General features: G+C 46.4%; 1 protein-coding gene across 2 annotated transcripts in view; it reads left to right on the top strand.

Moving 5' to 3' along the window:
• MRAS (muscle RAS oncogene homolog) overlaps positions 1-6,000 on the top strand; it is a 40,702-nt gene that overhangs the window by 15,367 nt on the left and 19,335 nt on the right. The gene's annotated exons all lie outside the window — the stretch shown is intronic.

Below are 6,000 nucleotides of genomic sequence, written 5' to 3'. Positions count from 1 at the left end.
CACTTTAGTAGCAATCTGATAGTGCTTTGATCACTGCTGCAGAAGGAAATGCCTGTAATTTCCTGCGCAGGTCTTGCCAGGTGCTGGGCTCCATCAGATCTCCTGGAAGCTGATAGGGGTTGAGAGCATTCTCACCTGGCAGGATCCTCCTTATTAGAAAACCTCAGAGAGTTGAAATTTCACTTGGGTTTTGAACAACTTCATGCCAGAACTACAAAGGGCGTCAGGCTCTGGCTTCCCACATGACGGATCTCTTCCATGCTGACTTCCCACTGAGGACTTGCACGTGGCCCAGCTTTGGCTTGGTTTGTCCTTTTTGAGGCGTTGACCGGGCAGGAAATCTGACAGACTGGAGGAAACCTGGCTAAGAGTTAATCATCTTTCTTTAATAACAGTTGGCGGTGGTTGTTTATACACCTACGGGTCCTTTGGCTTTCAAAGATTTGGGACACGGTCATGCCAACTTGAGGGAGAAATTCCTGAAGTTCATTCGGTCCTGATCAGCATGACTCAAGGGTTCTCACTAGCTCCCAGTCCCAGGGATTGCCTGCAAAACGTAAGGCTGAACTATTTTGGTACCTGGCAAGCGTCTCTGGGTGTGTCGTGGTGGTTGTGTGGCTGCAGCCAGCAGTCTGCGAGAGGAACAGAGAGGGAAGTGTTCAGATCTTGCAGAGTTTCAGCCCTGGAGGCATTGCATGGAGCTGCTAATGCTTGCAAAGTGGCCGGGTAAAAGGGCGTAATCAAGTGAGCTGTGGCTAGAGGAAGAGTTATTAATTGCAACCGTAGGAGTAGTTGGCAGCCTTGGTGGCTGATAGTCTTCCTCGGCCTCAGGTGAGGTTGGTGTCTTCAGGTACACAGAGCTCTGGCATATGTGAAGAGCTATCCATGGACCAAAGCAAGCCGATGACAGGAAAAAATTCCCTTGGCCATGGGCTGATGGAATTGGTCAGCGTACATACATATACCTAAGTACGTGCTAACTCTCAGCCTATTGCTATAGCAGACACAGGCTCCCTGAAGTTGTCAGTTTTGGAGAGCTGCAGCAGAGGAGGAGGGAGCTGGTGGTTCCCACACAGACCCTGCTGCAGCTTTTTCTTGTGGTTTCATAACAGAATTAAGCAATTTGTGTCACGTGTTGCCATGGAGACCGTAAATCACTGTCATGCTGGGCTTCTCTGTCAGGGAGCCCGTGTCTTTAATTGCACCACCCTCCCCTGCAAAGCCGGGCTTGGTGCTGAGCTCATTTACCTGCTGTAATGGCTTTGCCCTGGGAGCGGTGCTTGCGGGAGAGCAGAGCTGGAACCAGGGATAGGGGTGCTCGCATGTCGAGTATCAAGTATCTGGGGTCAATTTTATTATTGTGGTATGCGGCCACACCTCTGCTCAGATGAACATAAATTATAATGATTTACACAAGCTGAGATCTGTCCCACTTGCATTCAGGGCAAGTTTTGCAACGAGGATGGGGATTAGATATACTACCTGTATGTTGTGGTGACCCATTGGGTCTTGGGGGTCTGGGCACACAAACTGAGCTGAATTTCTCTGTCTTTGGTGTTTTTATATTATTTGGCTGCTCCAAGGGGATAGCTCAGCCCTTCCACTACATCCCCATGTCCAGAGAGGTAAATGGGGTTTTACACAGCTTATTCTGCCTCCCTAAGAAATCCTTTTTGCAGAGGCTGAGCTTCAGTGACGCTCTTGGGTCAGCATTTCTCTTTTTTCCTTGCAACCTGCCCCAGAAGTAGCCACATTTCTGACTGTCTCAGCATTACTGGCTTGTGCTGTCAGGACACAGATTTTGCCCATGTGTATGAAGATGGTGGTGTAAATCAGCATGAAGATGGTGGTGTAAATCAGCCTCCTTCCAGTGACTTAATCAGAGCCCTGACAGCTTTCGTCAGTGTAGTGTATGGATCCTTCTCTTGGCTCCTTCAAAATAAACAATTATATAAACTGTAAGATGATTATCATCAGAGCTTATTAGTGTATTACCACATGCTGCTTTGTATTCAGACAATAGATAAAAAAGTCTGTGCTTCATTTCTCTCAGTCAGATCTACAGCAAACACGCTTATTCTTGCTCCCATCTGAGGAGGACTGTGTCAGTACTCTTGCCAAAAACACATGAAAATCAGCCCAAGTCTTGTGTACTTGCCCATAGCAACGTAACCAGCTGGCACGGAAGCTCTGTGCACCTTTGGGAGTGTTTAATGTTTTCCAGGAGGTGACATATGTTGTTTTTAAGGTTTGATTTATTGGCTGGTTTAGATGATAATCTCGTCAAGGCATGAGCTGTCTTCCTGCTCTGATTATCAGGGCAGATGGAGGTGCAGAGGGATTGATGTACTTGGCTTTCAGAGGGTTTGTGTTGCGTACCTGCATGTTGGGAGCATGGGACCTGCCATCTCAGTAGAAGGACGAGTGTTTCCATGAGCGGTAGAAACAGCCCTGCAGAAACATTGAAACTTGCTGCCTTTTGACACTCAATAGAAGTTTTCATCTGTTCATGCTAACATCACCTACAATGGGTTTTTGTGCTCAACAAACCAGCTTACAGTGCTTGACTTTTTTTTTTAAATTTATTTATTTTAATTATTTTTTTTCAGTTCAGTTCCTGCTGTTTCTCCCCAGGCTCCATAATATCCAGCCTGGTAGCTTAGATATACAGTATGACCAAACTTCTGGAAATGACAGGAAGCAAATGCCCCAATTCAACCCATAAGCGTGTTGGGCAGAGTCACAGTTTGTACAATGGGCTAAATATTATCCTAGCATTTTGGGTGAGCGTTTCATGCAAGATAAGCTCAAGACTTCTTAGGAGCGAGTTAAAGGGGCTGCTACTAAATGTCAGTGAAAATGTAATGCTTGTCTGCTGAGCAGTAGCTTGTGGTTTGGTGATGAGGTCAAAAATTATGCACAAACGGAGTATGGTTTTCACATCTGCAGCCTGTCCACTGCCATGTTACTAACAATCGGCCTTTCATACCACCCGGCCGGAGCCACGCTGCCGTGTGAAGAAGGACGGGGTGAAATCTTGGCAACGGGCAAAGCAAAAAATTGTCTTTAAATGTGTTGGAGGGGGGACAGGGTTTTAGCCAGGGCCTCTGTCCTAAAGATCTGGTCCTAGCAGAATTACGTCGAGTGAAAACTTGGTCTTCCTTGGAAAAATGAGAAATTTATAGGTTTCTATCCGGCCAAGCATGCTGCTTGTTGATGTGATCTTGTAAACATGAGGAAGTTGCTTACTGTCCCTAAAACAGGGGTAAGAAACTTTGTGAGGAACTGCCGTAAGTCTGGTTGAGGTCTCTGCTGGTGCCTGGTCTCCTTCTCCCTGTCCAGTAGCTCTTGCTTGCAGTGGAAATTCTTGCTGTTCTCAAGAATTTCTCCAAAGATATCTTAGAAACAAGCAGACTTGATCATGTTTCTTCTTGGCATGTCAACTTGGACAGGAGGCCTTTTGCAGTTCTTACTAGCCTCAGCAATCTCACCTCTGTGATCACCCTCTCTCTCCCTCTTACGGGGTTTTCTTTTTAGAGGAGAAGCTAAGACAGTTCCTATACATTTGGTTCAAGGAGAAATGTACAGTATGTGACCTTAATTAGGGGTCAAGGCATTTAACCTGCACCACATACAGATTATGCATATGGGAAGTCATTCCTGTGTTTGCAGAAGTCCCTCAAGTGCAAGCTGTACCTTGTCATCATACGTAACATGGAGGAGAGGAGATTCCCTCTTTTAAAAAAATGGAGGGTTTTCCTCTTTTGGCATTGAGCTATGACTATAGGTGAGACTGTAACTCCCAGAATTGTGTGCTGCTGGCACTAGTTGGATTACGGTGTGGTGATCAGAGGCAAGGAAGGAAATTGTGTTCTCATGCCTACCTTGTGGACAGAAGCAGCATAGGGTGAATCATGCATGTTTCATTGCCTTGATATCGTCTTTGGGCATTGCTATGGTTTGAATGGTGCTCTCACGGCATGCCTCAGGTCGCCTGCTGACAAGGAATGTTTTGGGGGGTTATATTTTAGATTACAGCTCAAATTCAGATACAGCTGCTTTGACCAGAGGCTCTTTTTCCCATAAGTAAAACTTAAACTCCTATGTGAACATTCACAACTGGTTTTAATTTTTCTCCTTTCATGCACTTGCCCCCATGCATGGGGCGGTGGGTATGTAATGGGAAAAGCTGTTTAGTAGAGCTGTGAAATGACTGTGAAAAGCCCTTTGCCTGGATGGGGTCTCCAGTATACAGTAAGGAACGTGAGACCCCCAAGCAAGTGCCTTTATGGTTCAATAATTTGGATTAAACTGAAATAGTGATTTAGGAGAAAGGGACTAGAGAAACTAGAAAATAAACTTGGTAATCTGCTATCTTCTTCAATATGAAATCAAACCATTAGGCAGTTACGCTCTTGTCTGTCTGAAAAATGGTCCAAGTTGGCTTTTGGGCCTCTTTGGAAACAAAGAGTCGAAGTGTTTTGTTTGGAAAATACCAAAAAGAAACAATTTAGGGGAAAAAAATATCATATACTGTAGGCTGAAATAAAATTATATTAGTTGGTGGCTCAACTTGTACTGTGCACGCAGCAGCCCTGCAGTCTCTAAGTACCACCTGGGACAGCCTGTAGCACCAAGTGCATCAGTCTTGCTCGGTGGTCTCTGAGAATGAAAAAGTTAAAGTCCTTCTCTTAATGAAGAAAAATCCCTATGGTTATTGGGCAAGCCTCCAAAACCTTGCGTGGAGAAGTGGGGTTACAGATTGGGATGCCGACACGACAGTTTATGGAGGCTTCCCCAGAGCAGGTAGTCCAGAGCAGTCCTCGTCCCCTCTCAGCTCTGACCCCAGCCAGCGCCTGCAGCCAAAAGGGCACAAGCAAAACCAAAATGGATGAGAAAACCAAAATGGATGGGAGCAGGTGGCTGCAGAAAGTGTCACCACAGCTGCTCCCGCACTGTACCGCTTGCATCAAGAAAACCAACACCGAGGAAATCAACTGCCCTCTCTTGGGCCATACCATTAGGATGGATTTTTAAATTTTATTTTACATTTTTACTGCCTGAAAGACCTCCCCAAGAGTGCAATAGCCATTCACATTTAGGAGATGGCCACCCATTGCCCATGTGATTTGAGTGAGCATCACGGTTGCCCACGTGGGGCCGGCGGGTGGAGGGCACTGCCTCCTGCAGCCTATGTACAAAACCACCCGCCCGGCTTCTTCTTAAATAAGTGGTCAGTGCTGTTGAGTGTCGAAATGGGCTGTTCAGCAGTGGCTGCCTCTTCTGCTTTCTCCCCACACGTGTGCCCAGATCCAGCTGAGGACTTTTTTTTTTTTCTTTCTTTCTTTGAAGAGTCAGTTCCTCCGTGGCTCAGCCGAGATAAGGGGAGTGGTGTGACCGCACTGCAGGGCAAGCTGCTCGCCTGGCTCTCCGGGCTGTGTCATAGCCACAGAAACCAGCCTTCCTGCCACGGCAGGGTTGGGCTTTCTTGCTGGAGACTGATCAGAAGGAGCTGACTAGCTGCTGTAGTCAATTCTCTATGTCCTCAGGGTAGCAGAATGTGGATACAAACAGCGCTAATGAAATGTCTGAACAGTTGAAAAATGATGGGAGGCACACAGCCAGCAGGATCCGCTCCAGACAGATCCACACTGGAGAAGTGAACTCTGGCACATTATATTGAAGAAGTGTACCTCCATTAAAAAAAAAAAAAAAAAAAAGAGAAAACAAAAACCACCTGTCATTCCTGGCCTGCTGCCTTCTTGGCTGCATTTCTCAAACTTGAAAACAAGGGAGAAGAAAGCAGCTAAGTGCATTTTTGTCTGCCAGCAGAGCCAGGACTGGACCTTTAACTCCAGTTTCATCCGTCACCACCAGTTCTGCTGGCATATCTGGCCCCCAGGCGTAACACACCATTTAATGTTTGCTGTACCCCGTGTTAAGCAGTGAAGAGTAGCAAGGCTCTGGCTTCTCAATGGGATTTTGTCACTGGCAACTGAA

This window comes from Egretta garzetta, unplaced genomic scaffold (genome assembly GCF_000687185.1).
Source record: "Egretta garzetta isolate BGI_Z169 unplaced genomic scaffold, ASM68718v1 scaffold48, whole genome shotgun sequence".
NCBI lineage: Eukaryota > Metazoa > Chordata > Aves > Pelecaniformes > Ardeidae > Egretta > Egretta garzetta.
This window is presented reverse-complemented; position numbering and strand designations above follow the sequence as displayed.